A 14,228-nucleotide genomic window follows, 5' to 3' on the forward strand; every position below is an offset into this window, starting at 1 on the left:
TGCCGGAGGGGGATTCAGACACGGAGGGCTTCTTCATCAACACCATTGCCTCTCCGATGATGCGTGAGTAGTTCACCACAGACCTTCGGGTCCATAGCTAGTAGCTAGATGTCTTCTTCTCTCTCTTCGATCTTCAATACAAAGTTCTCCATGATCTTCATAGAGATCTATCCGATGTAACTTTCTTTTGCGGTGTGTTTGTCGAGATCCGATGATGATCAGATTATCTATGAATATTATTTGAGTCTCCTTTGATTTCTTATATGCATGAATTCGTATCCTTGTAATTCTCTTCGAGTTATGGGTTTCGTTTGGCCAACTTGATCTATAATTCTTGCAATGGGATAAGTGCTTGGTTTTGGGTTCATACCGTGCGGTGTCGTCACCTAGTGACAGAAGGGGTAGCGAGGCACGCATCATGTTGTTGCCATCAAGGGTAAAAAGATGGGGTTTATTTCATATTGCATGAATTTATCCCTCTACATCATGTCATCTTGCTTAAGGCGTTACTCTGTTGTTATAAACTTAATACACTAGATGCATGCTGGATAGCGGTCGATGTGTGGAGTAATAGTATTAGATGCAGAAAGTATCGGTCTACTTGTGTCGGACGAGATGCCTATATGTATGATCATTGCCTTAGATATCGTCATGACCTTGCGCGATTCTATCAATTGCTCGACACTAATTCGTTCACCCACCGTAATACTTGCTAACAAGAGAGAAGCCTCTAGTGAACACTATGGCCTCCGGGTCTATTTTACACATTATATATTCAGATCTACATACAAAAATACCAAAAATACCTTGCTGCACTTTTATTTATTTATTTATATTTACCTATTATCACTATCAGATCTCACTTTGCAAGTAATCGTAAAGGGATTGACAACCCCTTTATCGCGTTGGGTGCAAGTTTGTTTGTCTTTGCGCACGTGCCTTGGTGCCTCATCTTGATACTCCTACTGGATTGATACCTTGGTTCTCAAACCGAGGAAAATACTTATCTCTACTTTCTGCATCACCCTTTGCTCTTCAAGGGAAAAACCAACACAAGCTCAAGAAGTAGGAGGAAGAATTTCTAGCGCCGTTGCCGGGGAGTATTCAAGTGAAGCATATCTACCAAGTACCTATCGCAAACTCATCTCTTGAATTTACATTATTTTCCATTTGCCTCTCGTTTTCCTCTCCCCCACTTCTAAAACAAAATATACAAAAATATTTGCCTTTCTTTATTTGCCTTTTCATTCGCCCTTTCTTTCACTTGCTTTCTGTTTGCTTGTCTGCTTGTCTGATTGCTAAGTCACCATGTGTGAAAAGACTAAATTGTGTGACTTCTCTAATACTAATAACAATGATTTTATTAGTACTCCAATTGCTCCCGCCACTAGTGCGGATTCATATGAAATTAATGCTGCCTTGTTGAATCTTGTTATGAAAGAGCAATTTTTCGGCCTTCCTAGTGAAGATGCCGCATCCCATCTTAATACCTTTATTGAGTTATGCGATATGCAAAATAAGAAATATGTGGATAATGATATGAATAAATTGAAGCTATTTCCGTTCTTATTACGAGATCAAGCAAAAACTTGGTTTTCATCTTTACCTAAAAATAGTATTGATTCATGGAACAAGTGTAAAGATGCCTTTATTTCCAAGTATTTTCCACCTGCTAAGATTATCTCTCTCCGTAATGATATCATGAATTTTAAGCAACTAGATCATGAACATGTTGCACAATCTTGGGAGAGAATGAAATTGATGATTAGAAATTGTCCCTCTCATGGCCTAAGTCTTAGGATGATTATATAAATTTTCTATGCTGGTTTGAATTTTGCTTCTAGAAATATCTTGGATTCTGCCTCTGGTGGAACTTTTATGGAAATCACACTAGGAGAAGCTACAAAACTCCTAGATAATATCATGACAAACTATTCTCAATGGCACACTGAAAGGTCACCTACTAGTGAAAAAGTGAATGCTATAGAAGAAATTAACTCTTTGAGTGCTAAGATGGATGAGTTAATGAAGTTGTTTGCTAGTAAAAGTGCTCCTCTAGATCCAAATGATATGCCTTTATCTTCCTTGATTGAGAATAGCAATAAAAATTTGGATGTTAATTTTGTTGGTAGGAATAATTTTGGTAACAACAATGCTTATAGAGGTAACTTTAATCCTAGGCCTTTCCTAGTAATCCCTCTAATAATTTTGGCAATTCCTACAACAATGCTCATGGAAATTATAATAAAATACCCTCTGATATTGAGAGTAATATTAAAGAGTTTATTAATTTGCAACAGATTTTGAATGCTTCCATAGAAGAAAAACTGCTTAAAATGGATGACTTGGCTAGGACTGTTGATAGAATGTCTATTGATATTGATGCTTTGAAATTGAGATGTGTTCCTCCCAAGATTAATATGGATGAAACTTTGAAAGATATGCGTGTTTCCATGAATGAGAGTAAATAAAGAACCACCCAAATTCGTGCTAGACATGAATGGCTTAAAAAAAGCGTGTTCTTGTGATGAGAATCACGAAGATCTTAAAAGTGCTTGGTGTGACTCCTATTGAATCCTTGTTTTCTAATGTCAATCTTAATGATGATGGGGCTGGATGTGAATCCACTTTGGTTGAGAAACACCCCAATGATTCAGAGTCTATTTATCTTGATGCTAAAAATACTAAAAGTAGAGCAGAGGATATCAAAACTTTCAATAGTGATGAAATTACTACTTTGGATTTCAAGGAATTTAATTATGATGGTTTCTCTTTGATTGAATGTATTTCCTTGATGCAATCCATGCTAAACTCTCCACATGCTTATAGCCAAAATAAGGCTTTTACCAAACATATCGTTGATGCTATGATGAAATCACTTGAAGAGAAACTTGAGTTGGAAATATCTATTCCTAGAAAACTTCATGATGAGTGGGAACCTACTATAAAAATTAAGATTAAAAATTATGAATGCCATGCTTTGTGTGATTTGGGTGCTAGTGTTTCCACAATTCCAAAATCTTTATGTGATGTTCTAGGTTTCAATGAGATTGATGAGTGCTCTCTTAATTTGCATCTTGCGGATTCTACTATTAAGAAACCTATGGGAAGGATCAATGATGTTCTTATTATTGAAAATAGGAACTATGTGCCCATAGATTTGATTGTGATTGATATTGATTGCAATCCGACATGTCCCATTATTCTTGGTAGACCATTCCTTAGGACTATTGGTGTTGTTATTGATATGAAGGAAGGGAATATTAAATTTCAATTTCCATTAAAGAAGGGCATGGAACAATTTCCTAGAAAGAAAATAAAATTGCCTTATGAATCCATTATGAAAGCTACTTATGGTTTGAGCACTAAAGATGACAACACTTGAATCTATTGCCTTACGCCTAGCTAAGGGCGTTAAACAATAACGCTTGTTGGGAGGCAACCCAATGAATACATTTATTTTTGCTTTTTTCCTTTTTGTTTTTTTGAGTCCACATCATCATGATTCTGTTATGATTGTGTTTTTTATGTTTTAATTAGTGTCTGTGCCATGTAGAACCTTTATGATTAGTTTTGGTGATAGTTGCTTAATCATGCTGAAAAAAGACAGAAACTTTGTGCTCCCAAAATTATTTTTATTTCGTATCCAGAAAGAGATTTTGAGTTGATTCTTTTTGCTGCTGATTTATATGCAAATTTCCCCAATTTTCATAATTGTTTCAGAATTTTTGGGATAGCAGAGGTATACGAAATATACAGATTGCTACAGACTATTCTGTTTTTGACAGATTCTGTTTTTGTTGTGTTGATTGCTTATTTTGATGAAACTATGGTTAGTATCGGGGGGTACGAGCCATGGAGAAGTGAGAATACAGTAATATAACATCAATCTAAATGGAAATTAAGTTTACTACAGTACCTAAAATGTTGGTGGTTTGTTTTCTTATGCTAATGATATCACGAGTTTCTGTTTAAGTTTTGTGTTGTGAAGTTTTCAAGTTTTGGGTGATGTTCTTATGAACAATGGAATAAAGAGTGGAAAGATCCTAAGCTTGGGGATTCCCAAGTCATCCCAAGACAAATTCGAGGACACCAAAAAGCCTTAGCTTGGGGATGCCCCGGGAAGGCTTCCCCTCTTTCGTCTTCAATCCATCGGTAACGTTACTTGGAGCTATATTTTTATTTACCACATGATATGTGTTTTGCTTAGAGCGTCGTGTATTATAGGAGTCTTTGCTTTTTGTTTTATCACAATCATCCTTGCTGCACACCTTTTGAGAGGGACATGCACTCATCGTGAATTTGTTAGAATACTCAATGAGCTTCACTTATATCTTTTGAGCTAGATAATTTTGCTCCCTTGAGCTTCACTTATATCTTTTGAGCTAGATAATTTTGCTATAGTGCTTCACTAAAATCTTTGTAGAGCACGGCGGTGTCATATTTTGTAGAAATAAAAAATCTCGATCTTCACTTATATCATTTTGAGAGTGCTCTCTCTAAGTAACTTGGTAATTGGCGTGTGTTATGAAATTAGTCCTAAATATGATAGGCATCCGAAGAGGATATAATAAAAACTTTCATATTCAAGTGCATTGATTAGTAAGAGAAGTTTGATTCCTCACAATTAGTTTTGAGATATGGATATGGTAATATTAGAGTTATGATAGTAGGGTGTTGTGAATCTAGAAATACTTGTGTTAAGGTTAGTGATTCCCGTAGCATGCACATATGGTGAACCGCTATGTTAGGAAGTCGGAGCATAATTGATTTATTGATTGTCATCCTTTGTGTGGCGGTCGGGATCAGGCGATGGTTAACTCCTACCAACCCTTCCCCTAGGAGTAAGCGTTTAGCACTTTCTTTCGATTACTAATAAAACTTTCGCAATAAGTATATGAGTTCTTAATGACTAATGTGAGTCCACGGTATAGATGCACTCTCACCCTTCCACCATTGCTAGCCTCTCTAGTGCCGCGCAACTTACGCCGGTGCACAAAACCACCATATACTTTCCTCAAAACAGCCACCATACCTACCTATTATGGCATTTTCATAGACATTCCGAGATATATTGCCACGCAACTTCCACCGTTGTGTCTCATGACATGTGCCATCACTTTCATATTGGCATTGCATGATTGTAAGATAGCTAGCAAGATGTTTCAACGTCATACGCTAAGCTAGATCGTTGCACATTTGGATACACTTCCGGAGGCATTTCATATAGAGTCATTATTGTTCTAATTATCGAGTTGTAAGTAAATAAGAGTGTGATGATCATCATTATTAGAGCATTGTCCCATGTGAGGAAAAAAATAGAGCCAAAGAGCCCACAAGAAAAAATGAGAGAAAAAGAGAGAAGGGACAATGCTACAATCTTTTTCCACACTTGTGCTTCAAAATAGCACCATGTTCTTCATGATAGAGAGTCTCTTGTTTTGTCACTTTCATATACTAGTGGGAATTTTCATTATATAACTTGGCTTGTATATTCCAATGATGGGCTTCCTCAAAATTGCCCTAGGTCTTAGTGAGCAAGCAAGTTGGGTGCACACCCACTAGTTTTTATTTTTGAGCTTTCATACACTTATAGCTCTAGTGCATCCGGTTCATGGCAATCCCTACTCATTCACATTGATATCTATTGATGGGCATCTCCATAGCCCGTTGATACGCCAAGTCGATGTGACCATCTCCTCCTTTTTGCCTCACAACCTCCACCACACTCTATTCCACCTATAGTGCTATATCCATGGCTCACGCTCATGTATTGCGTGAGAGTTGAAAAAGTTTGAGAAAGTAAGAGTGCGAAAACAATTACTTGGCCAATACTGGGGTTGTGCATGATTTAAATTCGTTGTGTGGGGATGATGGAGCATAGCCAGACTATATGATTTTGTAGGGATAACTTTCTTTGGCCTTGTTATTTCAAAAGTTCATGATTACTTTGCTAGTATGCTTGAGTTATTATTGTTTTCATGTCAATATTAAACTATTGTTTTGAATCTTATGGATCTGAAGATTCATGCCACAATAAAGAAGTTACAAAGAACAAATATGTTAGGTAGCATTCCACATAAAAAAATCGGTCTTTATCACTTCCCTACTCGAGGACGAGCAAGAGTTAATCTTGGGGATGCTTGATACGTCTCCAACCTATCTATACTTTTTGATTGTTCCATGCTACTATATTATCAACTTGGGATGTTTTATATGCATTTATATGCTATTTTATATCATTTTTGAGACTAACCTATTAACTCAGTGCCAAGTGCCAGTTTCTGTTTTTTCTGTGTTTTTGACCTTTTTCAGATAAGAATATTAAACGGAGTCCAAACGGAATAAAACCTTCGGGATGATTTTTTCCATAAGCAAAGGGATCCAGAAGACTTGAGAACCAAGGCAGAGGGCCACGAGGGAGGCCACGAGCCCCCTAGGTGCGGCCGGGGAGGGGGGTGCGCCTAGCAGGCTCGTGGGCCCCTCGTGCCTCCTTTGCCCTACCTCTTTCGCCTATAAATTCCCTAAAATCCCCAAACCAACGGAGAGAGCCACGAAAATATTTTCCGCCGCCGCAAGCTTCTGTTTCCGCGAGATCCCATCTAGGGATCGTTCTGGTGCCCTGCCGGAGGGGGATTCAGACACAGAGGGCTTCTTCAACAACACCATTGCCTCTCGAATGATGCGTGAGTAGTTCACCACAGACCTTCGGGTCCATAGCTAGTAGCTAGATGGCTTCTTCTCTCTCTTGGATCTTCAATACAAAGTTCTCCATGATCTTCATGGAGATCTATCCGATGTAACTTTCTTTTGCGGTGTGTTTGTCGAGATCCGATGAATTGTGGATTTATGATCAGATTATCTATGAATATTATTTGAGTCTCCTATGATTTCTTATATGCATGATTTCGTATCCTTGTAATTATCTTCGAGTTATGGGTTTCGTTTGGCCAACTTGATCTATAATTCTTGCAATAGGATAAGTGCTTGGTTTTGGGTTCGTACCATGCAGTGTCCTCACCTAGTGACAGAAGGGGTAGCGAGGCACGCATCGTGTTGTTCCCATCAAGGGTAAAAATATGGGGTTTATATCATATTGCCTGAATTTATCCCTCTACATCATGTCATCTTGCTTAAGGCGCTACTCTGTTGTTATGAACTTAATACACTAGATGCATGCTGTATAGCGGTCGACGTATGGAGTAATAGTAGTAGATGCAGAAAGTATCGGTCTACTTGTCTCGAACGTGATGCCTATATGTATGATCATTGCCTTAGATATCGTCATGACCTTGCGCGATTCTATCAATTGCTCGACAACAATTCGTTCACCCACCGTAATACTTGCTAACATGAGAGAAGCCTCTAGTGAACACTATGGCCCCCGGGTCTATTTTACACATTATATATTTAGATCTACATACAAAAATACCAAAAATACCTTGCTGCACTTCTATTTATTCATTTATATTTACCTATTATCACTACGAGATCTCACTTTGCAAGTAATATTTACCTATTTATTCATTTATATTTACCTATTATCACTATGACAAATCCCGATCTCGATTCATACCAACCCAACAGATACTTTCGGAGATACCCGTAGTGCACCTTTATAGTCACCCAGTTACGTTGTGACGTTTGATACACCCAAAGAACTCGTACGGCATCTGGGAGTTGCACAATCTCACGGTCGAAGGAAAAAAATACTTGACATCAGAAAAGCTTTAGCATACGAACAACATGATCTAGTGCTATGCTTAGGATTGGGTCTTGTCCATCACATCATTCTCCTAATGATGTGATCCCGTTATCAATGACATCCAATGTCCATGATCAGGAAACCATGACCATCTATTGATCAATGAGCTAGACAACTAGAGGCTTGCTAGGGACACATTGTGATGTATTTATCCACACATGTATGACTGTTTCCTGTTAATACAATTATTGTATGAACAATAGACGATTATCATGAACAAGGAAATATGGTAATAACCATTTTATTATTGCCTCTAGGGCATATTTCCAACAGTCTCCCACATGCACTAGAGTCAATAATCTAGTTCACATCACTATGTGATTGCAATGAATTCAACACCCATATAGTTATGGGGTTCGATCATGTCTTGCTTGTGAGAGAGGTTTATAGTCAGTGGGTCTGAACCTTTCAAATCCGTGTGTGCTTTAGAAATCTCTACGTCATCCTATAGATGCTACTACACCCCATCTGGAACCATTCCAAATGATTGCTCCACTATACGAATCCGGTTTACTACTCATAGTCCTCCGGATTAGTGACAAAGCTTGCATCGACGTAACTCCTTTACGACAAACTCTTTAATCACCTCCATAATTGAGAAAAATTCTTTAGTCCATTAGTTACTAAGGATAACTTCGACCGCTGTCTAGTGATCCATTCCTGGATCACTCTTGTACCCCACGACTGACTCATGGCAAGGCACGCTTTAGGTGCGGTACACAGCATAACATACTTGTAAAGCCTACGGCTGATGCATAGGGGATGACATTCGTCCTTTATCTTTCTTCTGCCGTGGTCGGGACTTGAGTCGTACTCAAATTTACACCTTACAACATAGCCAAGAACTCCTTCTTTGCTGCTCTATTTTGAACTCCTTCAAAAAATTATCAAGGCATGCATTTCGTTGAAATTTCCATTAAGCACTTTGATCTATCTTTATAGATCTTGATGCTCAACTCTCAAGTAGCTACATCTAGGTTTTCCTTTGAAAAAACTCCTTTCAAACAACCCTTTATGCTTTGCAGAAATTCTACATTATTTCCGATCAACAGTATGTCTACCACATATATTTATGAGAAATTCCGTAGTGCTCCCACTCACCTTTTGGAAATACAAGTTTCTCACAAACTTTGTATAGAACCAAAAACTTTGATCATCTCATCAAAGTGTATATTCCAACTCCGAGATGCCTGCTCCAGTCCATAGAGGGATCGCTGGAGCTTTGCATACTTGTTAGCACCCTTTAGGATCAACAAATCTTCTGGTTGTATCACATACAACCTTTCCTCAAGGAAACCGTCAAGGAAACAATATTTTGACATCCTATCTGCAATATTTCATAAATGATGCAACAACTGCTAACATAATTTCAACAGACTTTCAACATCGCTACGAGTGAGAAAGTCTCATCGTAGTCAACTCTTTGAACTTTGTCGAAAACACCTTCGCGACAAGTCAAGCTTTCTTAATGTTGACTTTTCACCATCATCGTGTGTCTTCCTTTTAAAAATCCATTCACAGTTAATAGTCTTATGACCATCAAGTGGTTCCTCCAAAGTCTATACTTTGTTTTTCATATATGGACCCTCTCTCGGATTTCATGGCCTCCAGCCATTTGTCGGAATCCGGGCCCACCATCGCTTCTCCATATCTCGCAGGTTCATTGTTGTCCAACAACATGACCTCTAAGACAGGTTTACCATACCACTCTGTAGTAGTACACATCCTTGTCTGCCTACGAGGGTTTTGGTAGTGAGTTGATCCGAAACTTCATGATCACCATCATAAGCTTCAACTTCAATTGGTGTAGGCGCCACATGAGCAACTTCATGCGCCCTGCCATACACTGGTTGAAGTGATGGTTCAATAACCTCATCAAGTATCCACCATACTCCCACTCAACTCTATCGAGAGAAACCTTTCCTCGAGAAAGGACCCGTTTCTAGAAGAAAACACTTTTGCTTCCGGATCTGAGGTAGGAGGTTTACCCAACTGTTTTGGGTGTCCTATGAAGATGCATTTATCCGCTTTGGGTTCGAGCTTATCCGGCTGAAACTCTTTCACATAAGCATCGCAACCCCAAACTCTTAAGAAATGACAGCCAAGGTTTCTCTAAACCATAGTTCATATGGTGTCATCTCAACGGAATTGAGTGGTGCCCTATTTAAAGTGAATGCGGTGGTCTCTAATGCCTAACCCATAAACGATAGTGGTAATTTGATAAGAAATATCATAGTATGCACTATATCTAATAGTGCACGATTATGACATACGGACACACCATCAGACTATGGTGTTCCAGGTGGCATGAGTTGTGAAACATTTTTCACGTGAAACGATTTTCACCTTGTCTTAAACGTTTACCAAACTCGTAACTCAGATATATATGATTACCTCCATGATCACATCGTAGACATATTATCCTCTTGTCACGATCTTCAAATTCACTTTGAAATTACTTGAACCTTTTTCAATAATTCAGACCTGTGTTTCATCAAGTAAATACACTAGTATCTACTCAAATCATTTGTGAAGTATGAACATAATGATATCCACTGCGTGCCTTAGTACTCATCGGACTGCACACATCAAAATGTATTACTTCCAACAAGTTACATTGTTGTTCCATCTTACTGGAAAAGGAGGTCTTCAGTCATCTTGCCCATGTGTTATGATTTGCATGTCTCAAGTGATTCAAAAATCAAGTGAGTCAAACGATCCATCCGCATGGAGTTTCTTCATGCGTTTATACCAACATGCATGGTTTGCATGTCTCAAACGTTTCAAAAAAGAGTGAGTACAAAGATCCATCGGCATGGAGCTTCTTCATACCAATATGACTCAAGCAGCAGTGCCACAAGTAAGTGGTACTATCATTGCTACTTTGTATCTTTTGGCAACAATATTATGGACATGTATATCACTACGATCGAGATTCAATTAACCATTCATTCTAGGTGCAAGACCATTTAAGGTATCATTCAAGTAGAATGAATAACCATTATTCTCTTTAGATGAATAATCGTATTTGCCATTAACATGATCCAATCATGTCTATGCTCAACACAAACACCAAATAACAATTATTTAGGTTTAATACTAATCTCGGTGGTAGAGGGAGCGTGCGATGTGTGATCATATCAACCTTGGAAACACTTCCAACACACATCGTCACCTCGCCTTTAGCTAGTCTCTGTTTATTCCATAGCTTTTATTTCGAGTTACTAACACTTAGCAACCGAACCGGTATCTAATACCCTGGTGCTACTAGGAGTACTAGTAAAGTACACATCAATATCATGTATATCCAATATACTTTTGTCGACTTTGCCAACCTTCTCATCTACCAAGTGTCTAGGGTAGTTCCTCTTCAGTGACTGTTCCCCTTATTACAGAAGCACTTAGTCTCGGGTTTGGGTTCAACCTTGGGTCTCTTCACTAGAGCAGCAACTGGTTTGCGTTTAATGAAGTATCCCTTCATGCCCTTTCCCTTCTTGAAACTAGCGGTTTCACAAACCATCAACAATTGATGCTCCTTTTCGATTTCTACTTCCGCGGTGTCAACCATCGCGAATAGCTCAAGGATCATCATATACATCCTTGATATGTTATAGTTCATCACGAAGCTCTAGTAGCTTGGTGTCAATGACTTTGGAGAGCTATCACTGTCTCATCTGGAAGATCAACTCCCACTCGATTCAAGCAATTGTAGTACTCAGACAATCTGAGCACATGCTCAATGATTGAGCTCTTCTCCTTTACTTTTGCAGACAAAGAATCTTGTCGGAGGTCTCATAGCTCTCAAGAAGGGCATGAGCATGAAATCCCAACTTCATCTCTTGGATCATCACGTATGTCCTGCGACGTTCGAAACGTCTTTAACGCCTTAATTCTAAGTCATTCAAGCAATATGCACTGAACTATCATGTAGTTATCAAAAACGTGTATGTCGGATGTTCGCAACATCCATAGATCATGCTTGGGGTTTAGCACACCGAGCGGTGCGTTAAGGACATAAGCCTTCTGTTTAGTAATGAGGACAATCCTCAGTTAACGGACCGAGTCGGCATAATTGCTACTTCTATATTTCAACCATATTTTCTCTAGGAACGTATCAAATACCATAGAGCTATAGCATAAGTTACAACATAATTTGCAAAGACCTATTTGACTATGTTCATGATAATTAAGTTCATCTGATGAACTCCCACTTAGATCGACATCCCTCTAGTCATCCAAGTGTTACACGATCCACGTTGACTAGCCAATGTCCGATCATCACGTGAGACGGACTATTCATCAATGGTGAGCATCTCCATGCTGATCGTATAAACCATACGACTCATGTTCGACCTTTCGCTCTCCTGTATTAGAGGCCATGTCTGTACATGCTAGTCTCGTCGAGTCAACCTAAGTGTTCTGCGTGTGTAAACTGGCTTACACCCGTTGTACGCGAACGTTAGAATCTATCACACCCGATCATCACGTGGTGCTTCGAGACAACGATCCTTCGCAACGGTGCACACTTAGGGGAATACTGTAACAACTAAGATGCGACCCTTTCCTATTTTGGGGGCGATGCCCCAAAAGGGAAAGAGGTGCATCTAAACGTTTCGCAAGCGAGATAATCATAGCATTACATATTCAAAGAATGACAAGTAGGGCATACACTTGCCATCTGACATAGTATAACTTAAGGTTTACATCCACACAATTATTCAGAACAAGTTAGTCCCGCTACGGACAACATGAAACAAGGAAAAGACTATGACATCCCGCATGATGGCCCACGATCACGACCACAGCCTCAGTCCTCCGGATAGTTCACGTACAGTCGGTCAGACTCCTCATCGTACTTCCACGCCAGGTGGGTGCCCTCAGGATCTCCTTCGTCGGGCGTACCTGTACCTGTTGGGGTTTTGTAGTAAACTGTGAGCCACGGGGACTCAGCAATCGGATGACCTTGGTATCGAATCTAGTCAAGTTATTAGGTGAGGAAGGTTTAGTGTATAGGTTGCAGCATCCTAAGCTTGTATGGTGGCTAACTTACGATGAACAGAGTATTTGATAAGGTGGTCTACGCAAGCGGTCGAAGTCTAGATGATCACTAAGTGATCCTGAACCCCCTACTTACGTCAAACACAACCCCACCGTGTTCTTGATCGAAGAGAGGTCTTCGAAGGAGACAGTCACGGGTACGCACACAATTGGCAGTTTTATTAGAGTTACTTTAAGTTGTCTAGAACCGGATGTTAACAAATTATCCATGTCTGCCACATAACCGCGGGCACGTCTTTCCGAAAGATTAAACCCTGCAGGGGTGCTCCAAGTTGTCCATCACAAACGGTCACGGGCCGCAAAGTAATCCTCTATCACGAATCTCGTGATCTCGTCGGATTCCTTAGAGGAAAACCTCAACTTTGAGGAGACCCAAAGTTTCACCCGGATTCCTATATGCAAGATATATCGCTAAGGTAAGACGAACCTAGTAGGACCTCCCGTCGTGTCGACGACCCCAATAAGAGCCGCGTATCTTAGTCTCACGACACGACAGATGAGCTAGAAGTCGGGTTGGCTAAACCACTGGGTGACCAGGGGGGCCCCGAACATCACTCAGGTGGGACCAACACTCATGAGGAGCACTGGCCCGGGTTGTTGATTAAATCCTTGGGGTAGCTATTCCCTATGCAAATTATTATTAAGTGATTAGCAAATTAAAACCAATGTTGGGTCCTGCCGGACAAGCCTTAACACTACACGATTTATCAAGGGGGTCCCCATAACAACCCTGAACGTGTTAGGAGTGATCAGTTATGGAATCAAACACCGGTAGTCGAAACTAAGGCGGCAACAACGGAAGAAATCACCCGGCAAAAGGCTAGGCCTTCCGTCATTTACCAAGTATATAGGTGCATTAATTAAATAGCAGTTTAATCATAATGATATCAAAAATTACTCATGTTATCACATGAGACAGTTGGCACCTGCAACTAGCAAAGCTATTCATTAGAGGTTGAGCAAGCCTACTTAGCCAAACAACATTAGCTAGGAGGGGAAGGTGTTTGGGTTTCATGGCAATGACATGTGACATTTTTATCAAGTGGTAGGCAACGAGCATATATGGAAGGAAACATGATTCTAAGCATAAGAAAGCTAGATACGGTATCAAGGTCACGGTCATCTTGCGTGTGATGTCTTCAGCTTGGAACTGCTCGTGATCTTCCTGCACGTACACTCCAGAATCCACGTACTTGCTCTCCGATCCCGATGGTACCCAAGATAGACATAACAGCCAATGAACACCAATACAACATGATGCAACAAACAATATGATGCATGTGATGAGAAGGAAGCACGCATCACTATTCTAGTCACTTTCATATGCATGAGATGAGTTGATAAACTTCTAGATAGAACTTCATACTAAGCTATCTTGAAATGCATGAGGATGGCATGAGCAGGT

The sequence above is a fragment of the Hordeum vulgare genome, chromosome 3H (assembly GCF_904849725.1).
Source record: "Hordeum vulgare subsp. vulgare chromosome 3H, MorexV3_pseudomolecules_assembly, whole genome shotgun sequence".
In the NCBI taxonomy this organism is placed as follows: Eukaryota; Viridiplantae; Streptophyta; class Magnoliopsida; order Poales; family Poaceae; genus Hordeum; species Hordeum vulgare.